We start from the raw sequence: 16,024 nt of genomic DNA, 5'->3' as shown, positions 1-16,024 counted from the left end.
CATAGAACCACCGCAGTCACGTGGGTTGTGTGCGCGCGCGCGAGCCAGCTGTCAGTCATGCCTGTCTAAGAGGGCTAAATGAATGATGAATGAAATGGACCTCGCTGACGTGCACGTGACTCTCAAAATTCAAACGGTTTCCAACATTTCGGCCTGATCAAGTCTGACATGTGCACGCAGGAGGAGCGCACAACCAGAGCTGGTGGTCCAAAACAGGTAGGAGGGAGGAAGTTCAGAGCCAGAACTCCTGAACCCGCGCTCACGAACGAACCGAACCTTTTGAGTGTCGCTTGGCTGGGAACTGTTCTCTTTCTCTGTCTTTTTTCCTCCCTCCCCTGAGCTTCACACGTTCACAGAAATCCTCAAACCAGCTCACCCTACTTATCTTAGATGCAATCACCCCTTTCACGGGAGGACCTCCGTGAAAACAGAAAAGAGGCGTGTCTCAGACTCACAGCGCGTGAACTTTCAGTGCTCGTTCTGAAGACAGGAATTTTTGAGTTTTGCTGTTTGTTGAAATTCTGGTATTCAAATGTTTCACCAGAAGCTTTTGCGTGCAGCTCAGAGCAGCCTGATTTGTGTTGTGTATAAATGATGGGTTTGTTGGTTACAGTTTCAGCTTATTTTTTTAATGAGGTGATCTTTTAATAGTAAAATAAACTCGTTTTTCACCACTGCTGACATGACACTAAATGAAGAGCCCTTGTGTGCTTTATCAATCCGATGACTGAGTATAATGATGAGGATTCCATATCGTCCGAACTGTTTATTACAATAAGTTTCAAGCATGTGTCCTTATCTTCTCCTACATGTGTTCAGAAGTTCTCCAATGACAGAATTGTGCTATAAAGGTAACTGCTAGAACGTCTGCACCTTCAGGAGGATCTCTTTTGACAGAGACTTTGATTTTAGAAAAGGAACTTGTCTGTACTTCTGTCAGAGTAAAAGAAATCAACATTGTCACACGGCCTGATAAAATACACGACTGTTGGAATTTCATTATTGTAAATATTTCAAAGCTATGTGTTACAAAAAGATCGCGTAATAAGCACAAAAACACCAATAAAGTGCATTTTTCTAAACAGGGTGGTGCAGCCAGGGGTTGTAAGAAACTGGACCAATTGGTTCTTTTAGCGTTAGGTTGTAGACCCCTGGTTTAGCTGCTGCAGTAATAACACAATTCAAGTACACAAACACACTCTTTTTACAAAGGCTACATAGATCTTGCTGTCAACTCAGAGGATTTGGAAGTGGAATATTTACAATGACTTTAACATCTTGGCCACACATGTCAAATAAAGCTTGAATTGATATTTCAAAAAGAATTTGAACTAAATGACCTGTAAGAAATCTGAATTTGAATTATTCTGATCCAGGTATCAGCCCATCAATCCTCCCTGTGATTATTTCCAGGATAAAAGGAATAAATTCCAGACTGGCTTCTTAAAGGGAATACATGTGATCTGATCCAAAGAGCCATAAATCCCATCTCTACAGCGCAGGAAACACCTGGATGTTCAAACAGGTAAACCACTGCACTCTGTCCAACCTTTGTTGTAGCAGTGTGCCTCACAAAAACTGAGATGTTTTCTTCTTTTGCTTCTCATTCAGAAAGTTACCTGGAAGAACTGAGTGACATTCCTGAAGTTCAGGCCGTGTCACACTCCCACTACATACAACTTGCGCATTGTCCCCGGATGAAAACTGGTCATAATGGTCAAACCAATGGAAGGACCAGCAGAGGGCGCTGACCATGGTGCTGATGTGATCTCTGCTCAGTGCTCTGAATGTCAAATTAAAGAAATTCAATGAAGCAGATTTATGTGTTCCTTGCGTGGTTATGTGTACTTGTTCCGTGGTTTTAATGTGGTTCCTCTGTGATACATCTATAAACATTTCACGCACAGACCCGCCTTCTGCGTGGCGCCTGACACCCCCCTGTGAGAGACTTACGCATGAACTGAAACCGACCACAATTTCAAACAGCTCAGAGCAGAATTCAAGTACAGACCCATCAGCTGAAACTCTTGACTGATTTCTGCACACATCGACAAATGATGAAACACAAGAAACACCTTTGGATTAGGTAATTCACACTCGTATCGCAAAAGAAAGAAATTTCATCCGTGGAAAATGCCCAGATTGTACATGGTAGCTGTGAGACACAGTAAGGAGATGCAAGGAGAAAAAAGCTGCAATATTTTTACAGCTTTGAAATAGGACTTCATCAAAGAATAAACTCACTGCAGGCCTTCAGGCCAGCGGATGACAAATGAGGTAAAGGTAAGTTCTAATGCAAGTGATCAGACTGATCTGATCTCAGGAGTGTAGAATGGCAGAGCAGAGGAGGGGGTTGGAGGAGGAGAAGGAGGTGGCAGAGAAGATTGCAGCTTGTGCGCTAACCCAGCAGCAGCTGGCTGACTTCAGTGCCTTCAGTCTTGGCCTCACTGAGGAGGGAGGGTTACTTTTATGACCCCGTGGAGAGAGGTGAGCTAGCGTCCGGGCAGCTCCAGAAGCGGCATCAGCGCTGAGCGTGAAGATCTGTACAAATTGCTGATGACGTTTTTGCCATTTTCCGATGTCGAGACACATTTCTTCCCCACGGCTCATGGATGATGTTGGAAAGTGCTTTATAAAGAAAAAAATGATGATGAAAAGGTTTTGTACAAGTTCTGCTTCCATAATTCAGTTGAATTTAGTTCATATTTGAAGCACCAATTCCAACCAGAGGTTAGTTTATGCATTTGTGCAGAGAAAACAAGAAACATTTAAATGAATGAAGTCCAAATCCTGTCACTGTCACTCACTAACGTTTCTTAGGACTCAGTTTAGTCCATTAAGGCCTAGTGATCCCAACAGAATTGTAAAAAAAGGTTGTGTAGGTTTTCCTCACTGCCATTCTTGATGGATTAGGTCTGTGACCAGCAGGGGGCGCTTTGCCTCTTTAAGTCACTGTATCTTGACTGTTGGAGTAACTACGGTGGCCCTGAAGTGCAAACCATTCAACAAATCACTCGATACAAAAACATTTTTAAGATCACAGCCACAATTTAAAAAGCAGTATTACATTTTAGAAAACAAAACAAAATTTCAGAAACCAAAACATAAAAAAGAAAAAAAGATTTCAGAAAACAAAATTAATTTCCAGGAAAAAAAAGAAATATTACAAAATGAAAACATTTCAGAAAAAAATATAATTTCCAGAAAACAAAATGAAATACAAAAAAATGAAAAACATTTCAGAAAAAAATGAAATATTAAAAAATGAAAAACATTTCAGAAAAAAAATGAAATATTAAAAAATGAAAAACATTTCAGAACACAGAATGAATTTCCAGAAAACAAAACGAAATCTTCAAAAATAAAAAACATTTCCAAACCGGAAGAAGCAGGTACTATGGGACAACGCTGATTGGATGATGATGTTTGTCAATCATTTGAACTGAAAAGTATTTAAAAATGAAGCGATGACGGATTTTATCGTCCAAACAACAATGTACTATAATAATCCACGTATCTACCATTTACATATTAAATCAAAAATGCAGCAAACAGATAATGAAGGTTTAAATTATTTTTTTTAATATTTCGTCTGAAGCAGAACGGTCACCCGGAAGTAGTTTGTGTGGATGACGTCCGTTCTGCAGGTAAACAGAGAAAGGGACGGTAAAACGTTAACATAAACGTTAATCTTTGAATATTTAGCGGATGTGATGACAGAACGCACGCAGAAATATCAACACCAACCAGGTTTACAAATGTTTCGATATGTCGTGAGAGAATTCTGTCTAAAGCAGCAGCTGCGAAGAAACGGGTGTTAAAGACGGCGCACATCAGGAAATGCAGTCCCGCCATCCACTGATAAGGTATGGAAGCACATTTGTTTGATCTAATACATGTAGCGTTAAACGTGATTTCTAGGTGGGTGTTTACAGACAGATCCAAGATCCTTCAGTCATACGTTATTAACCGGTTACCTCATCAGCTGGAGAGGGGGGGGGGTCACGTGGGCAGGATTCTCAGACAGGTGTACCAGCCGCATAAATCAGCAAAGCTGTCAGGTAAACTGCAGCAGTTTGTGTCTCAGAATAACATTTATGAATGCTTCTTATTCACACTATTAAGATCTGTGACTTTAGAGTGTGTCAGTGCACAGAAACATGACAGTAAATGACTGGATGTGCACATCATCAGACACGTCCAGGTGTGTAACTAAAGGTGGCAAAGTCTGTAGTCTAAAAAGATTCTTTAAAAAAAAACATTTTAGTCTTTCAGGCAGAGGAGGAATACCAAAGTGTTTTAGAATGTATTTTTATAAGACTGAAATAATGTATTTTATTCTGAGTTTGGTGTTTTGACCCCTCCCTAATGAATTTCTGGTTTAACCCATTTTCTCCTCATTTTGATGAACTCAACTTTTTCCTGAATGAAAGATGAACGGCAGCTGATGTTTTTCTGTCAGGGATTTTTAATTTATTAATTTATTTCTGTCAGGGATTTCAATGGAGCTGGAGTCCAGTGCAGAGGAAGCTGCAAGCATGTACGAGCAGGAACTGGCGTTCCTTACCTGTGCATCTTCCTCTGGATGTGATGCTGAGCAGCAATGTGGACAAACCTTTCCTGACATGACTCTTTTTGATATAGTTGTTAAGCACAAACAGACTTTTCCCAGATGCATTTCTTCCTCTAATAAATGTGACTGACAGGTACGCTGAGTAAATGCTGATTGTAAACGGAACATTTGATTGACTGCATGAAGAAGCCCATAAAGGAAAATCCACAACTGTTTCTTTGTTTCTGTTACTGAATAACGTATTCATGTTAAGTTTTCAATAAATATACTGCATTGCTATGAAACAAATTTGTTTATTTTCATATTCATTATTACAATCCTCACATCAGCATTCAGTTTTTTCATTGACAAAAAAACATTTCTAAACAACAGCTTTGAAAATCAAACATCATCTTTGTTAATAAAGCTTTAAAACCTAAAATGGTAAACATGGAAAAACTCCTAAATGAAGCAAGCCTAATATGAACATTTTAAACTGGAGTTTGGCTTAAAGGAACATTAAGTTGTTTGGAGTTGTACACGTGTTTGATGCGATTCCTCATAGATGTGATTTCCAGATCATCAGCCCGACGCTAAAGCCAGGAATTGTGCTTCGTTTTTCACTCCCCACTGCATCATTTACAACTAATCAGGCTTATGCAGCAGGTTAAAGACTTTTTTTAAAGGACCTGCAATTTAAAAAAAAAAATTAGATATTAAGGTTAACCCCCTGTGGTTAGGGGGGGTCGTAAAGAATACTACCAACGTATTCCCTGCGTGTCGTAAAAGGCGACTAAAAGGGACGGAGCGAGAGGACTGGGAATCCTCTCCCCTGTAACTACATTCCTAATTACGGACAGGGTAGAGTTGGGAAGGGGAGATTACCTCCCCAAACCCTTAAGATTGGGTCGTTGAATGTGCGGGGGTGTAGTACAGACGGAAGCAAAAGAGATCTGATTGGAAGGATGTTTGAAAGGAGGGGAATGAGCGTGTTAGCACTGAGTGAGACAAAGATGAAAGGGAAGGGTGAGTGTGTGTTTGGAAGTGTGAGTGGGAGAATGTCTGGTGTAGAGAGCGGGAGAGCAAGAGAAGGTGTGGCTTTGCTGGTGAGCTGTGAGGTGAGACGATGTGTGGTTGAATGGAAGGAGGTTTCACCAAGACTGATATGGGTGAAAGCGAAATTTCGGAAGGAGCTGTGGGTGTTCGTGAGTGCATATGGTCCTGGCAGTGAGAGGAATGAAGAGGAGAGAGTGACCTTCTGGAACGACTTGGATGAGTGCTTGCAAGGATTTGGAGCAAATGTGAATGTAGTGCTGATGGGAGATCTGAATGCTAGAGTGGGTGATGAGAAAATTGAGGGTGTTGTTGGCGGGCATGGTGTTCCTGGAAAGAATGATAATGGTGAGAGACTGATAGGAATGTGCACTGAAAGAGAGATGGTGATTGGGAATACATGGTTCAGAAAGAAAGAGATCCATAAGTATACGTGGGCAATTTTCGAGAGAACAAGAAAATGTTTTGGAAGGAGGTGAAGAGGGTGTGAAAGGGAGTGTCGGGGAGGGAGGAGAAAGTGAAAACAGAGGATGGAAGGATGTTGAATGAGGGGAATGCAGTAAGGAAAAGATGGGCAGAGTATTTCGAGAGGCTGCTGAATGTGGAGGAAGATCGGGATGCTGTGATTGGGATGGATGGAAGGGAAAGTAGACTGAATGTATTGGGAGAGTTGAATGAAACGTTGATTACAGGAGAGGAAGTTGAGCAAGCTGTGGGAAAGTTGAAAGTAGGAAAGGCTGCAGGTGTGGATGGGTGTGCTGGGGAATGCCTGAAGTGTGGTGGAGCGATCGTGATTGAGTGGTTAGTGAGATTGTTGAATGTGTGTTTTGCAAATGGGCAGGTGCCGCTTGATTGGATGAGTGCGTGTGTGGTTCCCCTGTACAAGGGTAAGGGTGATAAGTATGAATGTGGTAGTTTTAGGGGTATTAGTCTGTTGAGTGTTGTAGGCAAAGTATATGGGAGAGTGCTGATTAATAGGGTAGTGGAGGGAACTGAGTGTATGATTGGTGAAGAGCAGTGTGGTTTCAGGAGAGGTAGAGGGTGTGTGGATCAGGTGTTTGTTGTGAGACAGGTGTGTGAAAAGTTTTTGGCTAAGGGGAGGGAGGTGTTTTGGGCATTCATGGATTTAGAGAAGGCGTATGATAGGATTGATAGAGAGGCGTTGTGGGTGGTGTTGAGTATGTATGGTATTGATGGTAGATTGTTGGAAGGTGTGAAGAGTTTCTATAGACACAGTAGAGCGTGTGTGAGAGTGGGAAATAGCATGAGTGAGTGGTTTCCTGTGAGGGTTGGTCTGCGTCAGGGATGCGTGATGTCTCCGTGGTTGTTTAACGTGTATATGGATGGTGTGGTAAAAGAGGTGAATGAAAGGGTGTCGGGTACGGGTGTGAGCATGATAAATACTGACGGCAGCGAATGGAGTGTGAATCAGCTGCTGTTTGCAGATGATACTGCACTAGTGGCTGACTCAGAAGAGAACTTGGGACGTCTGGTTGAGGAGTTTGGAAGGGTGTGCGACAGAAGGAAGTTGAGAGTGAATGTGGAAAAGAGTAAGGTGATGAGGTGTACGAGGTTAAAGGGTGAACGCAGATTGAATGTGGCATTAAATGGGGAGTTGTTGGAAGAGGTAGAGTGTTTTCAGTATTTAGGGTCGTGTGTCTGTGTGGATGGTGGAATGGGGGGAGAGGTAGAGTTTAGAATGAATGAAGTACGAAAGATATGGGGGGGAATGAAGAGAGTGTTTGAATGTAGATCACTGGGAAAGGATGCAAAAAGGAGATTGTATGAGGGTGTGGTGGTGCCTGCAGCGTTATATGGGGCTGAAACATGGAGTCTGAAAGTGGCGGAAAAGAGGAAGCTGAATGTAGTTGAGATGAGATGTTTGAGGAGTATGTGTGGTGTGACGCGTATGGATCGTATGAGAAATGAAGTTATCCGAGAGAGAACTGGTGTGACGCGAGAGTTGGCTGAAAGAGCAGAGCAAAAGGCACTGGGATGGTTTGGACATGTTGAAAGAATGGAAAGGGAGCGATTGGTGAAAAAGGTATATGAATCTGATGTGAGTGGAGTGAGAATGAGAGGAAGACCGCGAATGGGATGGACAGAGGGTGTAAAAAGAGCGCTGAATGCAAGAGGGATGACTGTGGTGCAGGGGAGAGAGGCTGCTCAGGACAGGGATGGGTGGAGAGAGTTTGTGTATGGATGAATGGATGGGTGTGGTAGAGGTCTGGTCTTGGGATGAAGCGGCAAGGGGAAACCAGCCTTGGCTGAGGCCCTGCAGTGGAGGTGCCCACACTGGGCTGTGCAGCTGACCCTGGTGCAGTGTGGTGTGGCTTAGACCAGATCTCAGACCAGTCGCACGCACATACGCACACACGCACTCACGCACTGAAGGAGGAGGGTTTGGGGAAGAGACAGAGGGAGCTAAAATTGTGTGCCTTGTCTAGGCTACCCCACCTTGGTGGGACACAGCCTTGGTAAATAATAATAATAATAATAATTTCACATAAATCATGGTGACTTGCCTGTACACTGCACAATGATATGAATGACTTTAGTCTTTTTGTATTCCCATGTAGAGCTGCCATCTGTTCTTCTGCAGCACAAACCTTTCTGGAACTTCGCTTTGAAAACTTCACCTGCAGAAATATCACATGTTAATTCAATTAAGTATTTTATAAACTTTTAAAGTTCATTTTTAAGTTTCAGTATATGTATATGTATGGTTCAAAAATATACAATACACTTTAATATTATTTCCCATAAGAACTTGTTTACTGATTTCAATCTTAAAGTCGATTTTTAGCAACACTGATGCCATATAATTACTGTAATTACTGTATAAATCACAGAATCAGGCTGGCTCGGAGCTTTTTCTCTCATGTTGTCACCGAAAACGGGAACGGCTATCATGTGAAGACGGTTCGTCTCCATCGGGTTCCTTTTGCGCATGCGCAAGATAAAAATAAATTATCTTTTCAAAGCAGCACTTTAACATCCTTAAATTAACATCCCTAGAGACATGTGACTGACAAAAGAAAAGATCACAGACTTGATTCTTACCTAAAGATGATTGACAGCGTGAACCTCGCAGCCGTAGACATTAGCGCACAGCGTTCAAAGTAAAAGTGCTCACAAACTACTTCCGGGTGACCGTGTGTCAGGCGAAATGTTAAAAAAATAATTTTAAAGTTCATTAACAGTTTGCTGCATTTTTTATTTGATATATAAATGGGAAATACGTGGATTATTATAGTACATTGTTGTTTGGACAATAAAATCCAGCATCGCTTCATTTAAAATACTTTTCAGTTCAAATGATTGACAAAAATCATCATCCAATCAGCGTTGTCCCATAGTACCTGCCTCTTCCGGTTTGGAAATGTTTTTCATTTTTGAAGATTTCGTTTTGTTTTCTGGAAATTCATTCTGTGTTCTGAAATGTTTTTCATTTTTTAAAATTTCATTTTTTTTCTGAAATGTTTTTCATTTTTTAATATTTCATTTTGTTTTCTGGAAATTATATTTTTTTCTGAAATGTTTTCATTTTTTAATATTTCTTTTTTTTCCTGGAAATTAATTTTGTTTTCTGAAATGTTTTTTTTTTGTCATTTTTGTTTTTCAAGTTTTGGTTTCTGAAATTTTGTTTTGTTTTCTAAAATGTAATGCTGCTTTTTAAATTTTTTTTTTTTTTTTTAATTGTTGTGTTCTTAAAAATGTTTTTGTATCGAGTGATTTGTTGAATGCTTTGCACTTCAGGGCCACCGTAAGTAACCCACCAAATAACAGAAATGAGGCGGTTCTGTATGGAGCCAAAGCCATCTGATTTGACTGTCAAGCCACGCTGCTGCAAGTTAGGAGGAACTGAACAGATGGGTCGAATGATTCTTCAGCCTTTTTCATTTGTGTGTTCAATGTGTGTATTAGAAAATCACATATGACGTCACTCAGAAAAGCCTGGAGGCACTTGAAGAGCTGGAAACCAAAGCATCCGACCCCTGAAGTTGCTGACATCATAAAGATGCTTTCACTCAAGAACTGTCCAGCCGTGTGTTCTTTAGATTTGTGCCGAGTCAGCTACTAAGAAGGAGTCAGAGTACGGAATTCCGAATTCCAGGTGCAATAGTAAAGTTTGATGTTCAGTCGTATTCTTTTCTTTTTTTCGTTAGTTTCCGGTGAATTCATTTGTGTAACTACAGAACATTCAGGTCAGAGGCTCTTGATAGCTTTAGATCAGCTCCTTTGGCTCACCGTCTTCCTGCTTGTCCTGTGGGTCACAGGGGTGCTGGGGTAACACACAAAAAACATCAGGGTCATTCTTGAAAAATGCTGTTGGGAAACCTGCCATGTTTTGAATTTGACTCTGGCTTTACAGTTGAGATGAGAAAGATTTAGTTGGATAACAAGAGGACGGGAAAAACCAAGTGCAGGAGTCTCTCAGAGGGTCGCCGGACTGATATATGACGGATTACTGGATCTGCAGACTCCATATCTGTGTTCTGAAGGACAAATTCACAAACCCTGAGCGAGGTGGCACGGAGATGTAGTGGTTAGCACTTCCACTTTAACAGTGAGAAGGCCTCTGGTTCAAATTGTCACTTTCTTTGCATGTTCTCCTTGTGAATTCATTGGTTTTGAGGCGTATAAATGACGAATACTTGTATAGCGCTTTCTACCTTCCTCGAAAGCCCAAAGTGCTTTACAGTCAAAGAACCATTCATCCATTTACACACTGATGGCGGCTCCACTGACACCAACCGTCCACCAGAGGCAAGGTGGGGTTTAGTGTATTGCCCAAGGACACTTCGACACATGGGCGTGGAAGGCGGGAATCAAACCTGCAGTCTTACGATTAGGGTTCGACCAAAATCGCTGCACCACGGCCGCTTCTTCCCACAGTAAGAAATCATGTTTCATGGAGTTTAGCGTCATACAGCTCTCCCAAAGTTTGGTACATCAGAGGAGAGAGGACTTGGGCAGCGCCAACAACAACTGCTGTTTGGAGCGGAAATGATGTCATCATAACCTCCATCACCCAATGTCAATCGTGTCCTGGTAGCCATTTGGCTGAAAGCCCCACCCCCACACAAAATTAGGTTCAACTCTGAAAATGAAAACTGTGAATAGAGACTGTAAACTGAGGACTGAAGGGAAACTGGGAGAGAAACAGAAAAACAAAAAATGAGCGGACAAAACTGCAGCTGTATATCTTTCATTCGGTTACAGCATTAAGTGTATGGTTTTTTTTTATTTGAGTTCAAATTTTATTCTTTCTTTTTTCAAATGTTTTATATGCCTTTCTTATTTAAAAATCAAATGTTTAGTATTCATCCTTTCATTTTTCAATATTTTTATCATTTCATCAAAGAGTACTTACTTTTTGGGGAGGCTTTATTTCCAGATAGGTTTCAAAAACAAAGAAATTCTGAATTTTTGACAACTCAAAATCAGATTATTGTTAGTGTAGCCGCCTTTCCGGGGTTCAGTGTCGTTAAAGCGGAGTTTCATGTGTAAAATAAGGAGCTCAGGTGTGGAGGACCGCTACTTTATTTTTTCCTTTTCTTTCACGTACCCAAAAGTCAGTTTATCTCTTTACATCATAAACCTGTAATGCTCAGAACGCAATGTTCAGGTCTGACTCCTCCCCCATGAGCGCATATATACCAGCTCTTTTGCCAGCTAATTCAGAATTGACAAAGCCTCTTGGATAAGCGGTGAAACGTCTTCTAACTTCAAAAACTAACTCCAGATGACAGCCCCTAAACCCACTACTAAGATACTTGCTGCTCTGTATACTCACATTCACTTTAATCTTTAAGTAAATTTACTTTTTTTTGGTGGCTTTAAAACTCTGTCGTACTACATTGGCAGAAACTGACACCACAAAACAAAAAAAAGGTTTTGAAAGCCTGTTGGCTTAAATACTAAAACTGTAGAAAAACTCCTTTATGGAAAGGATAAACAAGTCCAGCCTCTCAAGATTTTCCATAAAAAAAGAGTAGACAGATGGTTCTGCAGTTCTTTAAAACACTCTTTTCAAGCTCACCCACCATATATATATATATATATATATATATATATATATATATATATATATATATATATATATATATATATATATATATATATAAAAAAAACGCCCCTCTCACCCTCCGCAGGTGGTTTCTCCTCCAAGCTCGGGTCCTCTACCAGAGGCCTGGGAGCTTGAGGGTCCTACGCAGTATCTTAGCTGTTCCTAGCACTGCGCTTTTCTGGACTGAGAGGTCTGACGTCTTTCCAGGTATCTGTTGTAGCCACTCCTCCAGCTTGGGGGTTACTGCCCCAAGTGCTCCAATTACCACAGGCACCACTGTCACCTTCACTTTCCAGGCTTTCTCCAGTTCTTCTCTGAGTCCCTGGTATTTCTCCAGTTTCTCATGTTCCTTCTTCCTGATGTTCCCATCGCTTGGCACTGCTAAATCCACCACAACGGCTTTCCTTTGTTCTTTATCCACCACTACAATGTCTGGTTGGTTCGCCATTACCATCCTATCAGTCTGTATCTGGAAGTCCCACAGGATCTTTGCCCTCTCATTCTCTACAACCTTAGGAGGTGTTTCCCATTTTGACCTTGGGGTTTCCAGTTCATATTCTGCACACATGTTCCTGTATATTATTCCAGCCACTTGATTGTGGCGCTCCATGTATGCTTTCCCTGCCAGCATCTTACACCCTGCAGTTATGTGCTGGATTGTTTCAGGCACTTCTTTGCACAGCCTACACCTTGGGTCTTGTCTGGTGTGGTAGATCTGAGCCTCTATTGCTCTGGTGCTCAGGGCTTGTTCCTGGGCTGCCAGGATGAGCGCTTCGGTGCTGTCCTGTAGGCCAGCCCTTTCTAGCCATTGGTAGGATTTCTTGTTATCAGCCACTTCAGTTATGGTCCGGTGGTACATCCCATGCAGGGGTTTGTCCTCCCATGAGGATCTGCCCTCCAGCACTGTATCCTCTGCTCTCCATTGCCTGAGACATTCACTGAGCACACTGTCAGTTGGGGCCTTGAGCTTGATGTACTCATGGATCTTGGATGTTTCATCCTGGATAGTGGCTTCTACGCTCACTAGTCCTCGGCCTCCTTCCTTGCGGCTAGCATACAGTCTCAGGGTGCTGGATTTGGGATGGAACCCTCCATGCATGGTGAGGAGCTTTCGTTTCGTGTCATGCCGGCTCAGACGTCGCCCGGCCAAACAAGGTCTGCGTCAGGTGCTGAGGAACCAGAGCACCCTGATGAAAAGTGGGCTACTGGAACAAGACGGAAATGGACTAGATGTGAGAACAAAGTTCTGTTAGAATGCTACTACTCAAGTAATCCCACCCAGAGGGGTTACATGCAGAGAATGTGGAATGAATGGATGCTTCGAAACCCACAATCAAGGCTAACTGCCAAACAACTGGTAGCTCAGTGCTCTAACATCCACAAACGGCAACTCCTATCACAACTTGAGATTGAAGCGATACAATACAATGCCACGGGAGAGCCAGAACAACAGGTCAGAGAGGAGGTTATGCCACACTCCCACCCTGAGATTGGGTACACAGCCCTAACAACCACAATTACGCTGAGCGAGGCAGCAATTGACCTTAAAGACAAGATCATGTCTACAATGAACACTAGGCAACCCCGACACCAACTACAACGGTTAAGTGACGTACCTGAAAGTCTACTGGAAACTGTGAATGAAGCATTGAGGGCAATTCCTACCACAAACATTACAGAAACCAATGAACTGGTTTACACTTCAGCAGCAGTGATCCTTGAGATGCTTGGCTACAAGAGCAACCATGGAAGAAAACAGTACCCACCATGGAAGCAACGGTTAGAGGCCAAAATCAAGGCAACTCGGAAAGATGTGAGTAAGCTGACAGAGGCTCAAAGAGGTACAATGAGAAAGCAAGTACCTAAGAGATACAGCCAGATGCCCATACCTGAAGCACTGGAAACTGCCAAACAAAGGCTCCTAGCCTTGAGCAGCCGCCTAAAGAGGTACACAAGAGACAATGAAGCCAGACGAATAAACAGGCTCTTCGCAACTCAACCTGCAAAAGTGTACGCTCAGTGGCAGGGTCAAAACAGCCGAGCAGACCCACCAAGGCTAGAAACTGAACAGTACTGGAAAAGTATATGGGAGAAAGAGACAGCACATAACAGCAATGCCCAGTGGCTGGTCTCTCTGAGAAAAGAACATAACAACCTCCCTGAACAGAATCCAGTAACCATCACAGTGGCAGACATCCAAGAAAGAGTCTCAGGTATGAAGAACTGGACAGCACCGGGCCCTGACATGATACATGCCTACTGGCTAAAGAAGCTTACCGCACTCCACGAGCGCCTGGCAGCACAAATGAACCAGCTGCTAAGAGATGGGACTCACCCCGAATGGTTAACGGAAGGGCGAACGATCCTGATCCAGAAGGATCCCTCAAAGGGTGCAGTCCCATCCAACTACCGGCCAATAACCTGTCTGTCCACAACATGGAAGCTCATGTCAGGCATCATTGCAACAAAGATAAATAGGCACATGGATCAATTCATGAGTAACACACAGAAAGGCATTGGTAGAGACTCCAGAGGAGCCAAACACCAACTCCTGGTCGACAGAACAGTCGCTCAAGACTGCAAGTCACGACACACCAACCTGTGCACAGCCTGGATTGATTACAAGAAGGCCTATGACTCAATGCCACACACATGGATCACTGAATGCTTGGAGCTGTACAACATCAACAGGACTCTAAGAGCCTTCATAGGAAACTCAATGAAGCTGTGGAAAACCACCCTTGAAGCCAATGGGAAGCCACTTGCACAAGTGTCCATCAAATGTGGGATATACCAGGTGATGCTCTGTCCCCACTGCTGTTCTGCATAGGTCTCAACCCCCTCAGTCAAATAATCACCAAGACTGGCTATGGATACCGACTCAGAAATGGGGCCAACATCAGTCACCTCCTCTACATGGATGACATCAAGCTATATGCTAAGAGCGAGCGTGACATTGACTCCCTGATCCACACCACCAGGATCTACAGTACTGACATTGGGACGACATTCGGGCTCGAGAAATGCAGCCGGATGGTGACAAAGAGAGGCAAGGTAGTCCACACAGGAGGGGTCTCACTACCAGAAGGAACAATAGCAGACATCGAGGACAGTTACAAGTACCTTGGAATCCCACAGGCAAATGGCAACCTGGAGCAGGCAACAAGGAAAGCTGCAACAGCTAAATACCTCCAACGAGTAAGGCAAGTCCTGAGAAGCCAGCTCAATGGCAAAAATAAGACCCGGGCAATAAACAGCTACGCACTGCCAGTTATCAGATACCCTGCAGGAATAATAAGATGGCCAAAGGAAGAGATACAGACCACGGATGTTAAAACACGAAATATATATATATATATATATATATATATATATATACACACACACACACACACACACACACACACACACACACACACACACACACACACACACACACACACACCACACACACACAACTGTGTGTGAGGGTCTGGGAATGTACTGGTTGCGGGTGGGTGGGACGAAGTCAGGGTCTGACACATCATCGTCTTGATCATCATCATCACCACTAATGTCAGGGTGGACTGGAACAACAGCAGTCTCCCTCCTCTTGCCATAAAAGATTGATGGAAGCTAAAAATTAAACACATGCAATAAAACAACTGTCATAACATCATAAACTGACAAAAATCACTCTTTATCACTATTCATAAACTAAAAAGTGTTTAAATTCTCTCTGAATCACTGTATAGTGATATAAAAACATTTGGCAACATTAAAACATAAAATGTTAAGTTGTATTTCTTTATTTGTAAAGAAAATGCACTAAGTATGGTTTGTTAGATGCACAGGGCATATGTCCAAAAACAGACATACCAAGTAAAATGTAGTTTTTAGTGAAAAGGGCGTATGATCAAATATGGTGCCTGCATTTTTCATGCCGTATTTTCACTCATTTCAATATATTCTCCGCAAACAACTTAAATGTCAACACTTAACACAACTATTCAACAATAAAATGTATGAGTTTCATCAACTTACCGTGGTTAGTTTTGACGATTCCTTTGAAAATGTTCAGTGAACCGACCTGCAAAAGCAAATTTTTCTGACTTTGGAGAAAAAGGGAAATTTGATGTGACCCTAGTCTTTGCTGATTGGTCAAGTTCCACAATTGAGTAACCTATATGTAGAATAATCTTTGCTGATTGGCTGGGTAAAGATCACATGATTCTTGAACTCACTGAGACAGGGGATGGGCGTGATAACAAACGTGCGGAAATGACCAAAAACAGTCACTTGCCCGATAAAGGGTTTTAAGCGTCTTATGGTGAGGATGTCTACCCTGAAGCCTAGTGATGGTCCAG

At 42.4% G+C, this 16,024-nt stretch overlaps 1 long non-coding RNA gene across 1 annotated transcript; it reads left to right on the top strand.

Moving 5' to 3' along the window:
- On the top strand, positions 1-1,818 carry LOC111947496. Its single transcript, XR_002873354.1, has 3 exons — positions 1-216; positions 1,414-1,525; positions 1,612-1,818. It is a non-coding gene; the product is annotated as an uncharacterized LOC111947496 (long non-coding RNA).
- The last annotated feature ends 14,206 nt before the right edge of the window (positions 1,819-16,024 follow it).

This window comes from Oryzias latipes, chromosome 6, assembly GCF_002234675.1.
Source record: "Oryzias latipes chromosome 6, ASM223467v1".
In the NCBI taxonomy this organism is placed as follows: Eukaryota; Metazoa; Chordata; class Actinopteri; order Beloniformes; family Adrianichthyidae; genus Oryzias; species Oryzias latipes.
The sequence above is the reverse complement of the archived record's forward strand: the minus strand, read 5'-3'. Positions and strand labels throughout refer to the sequence as shown.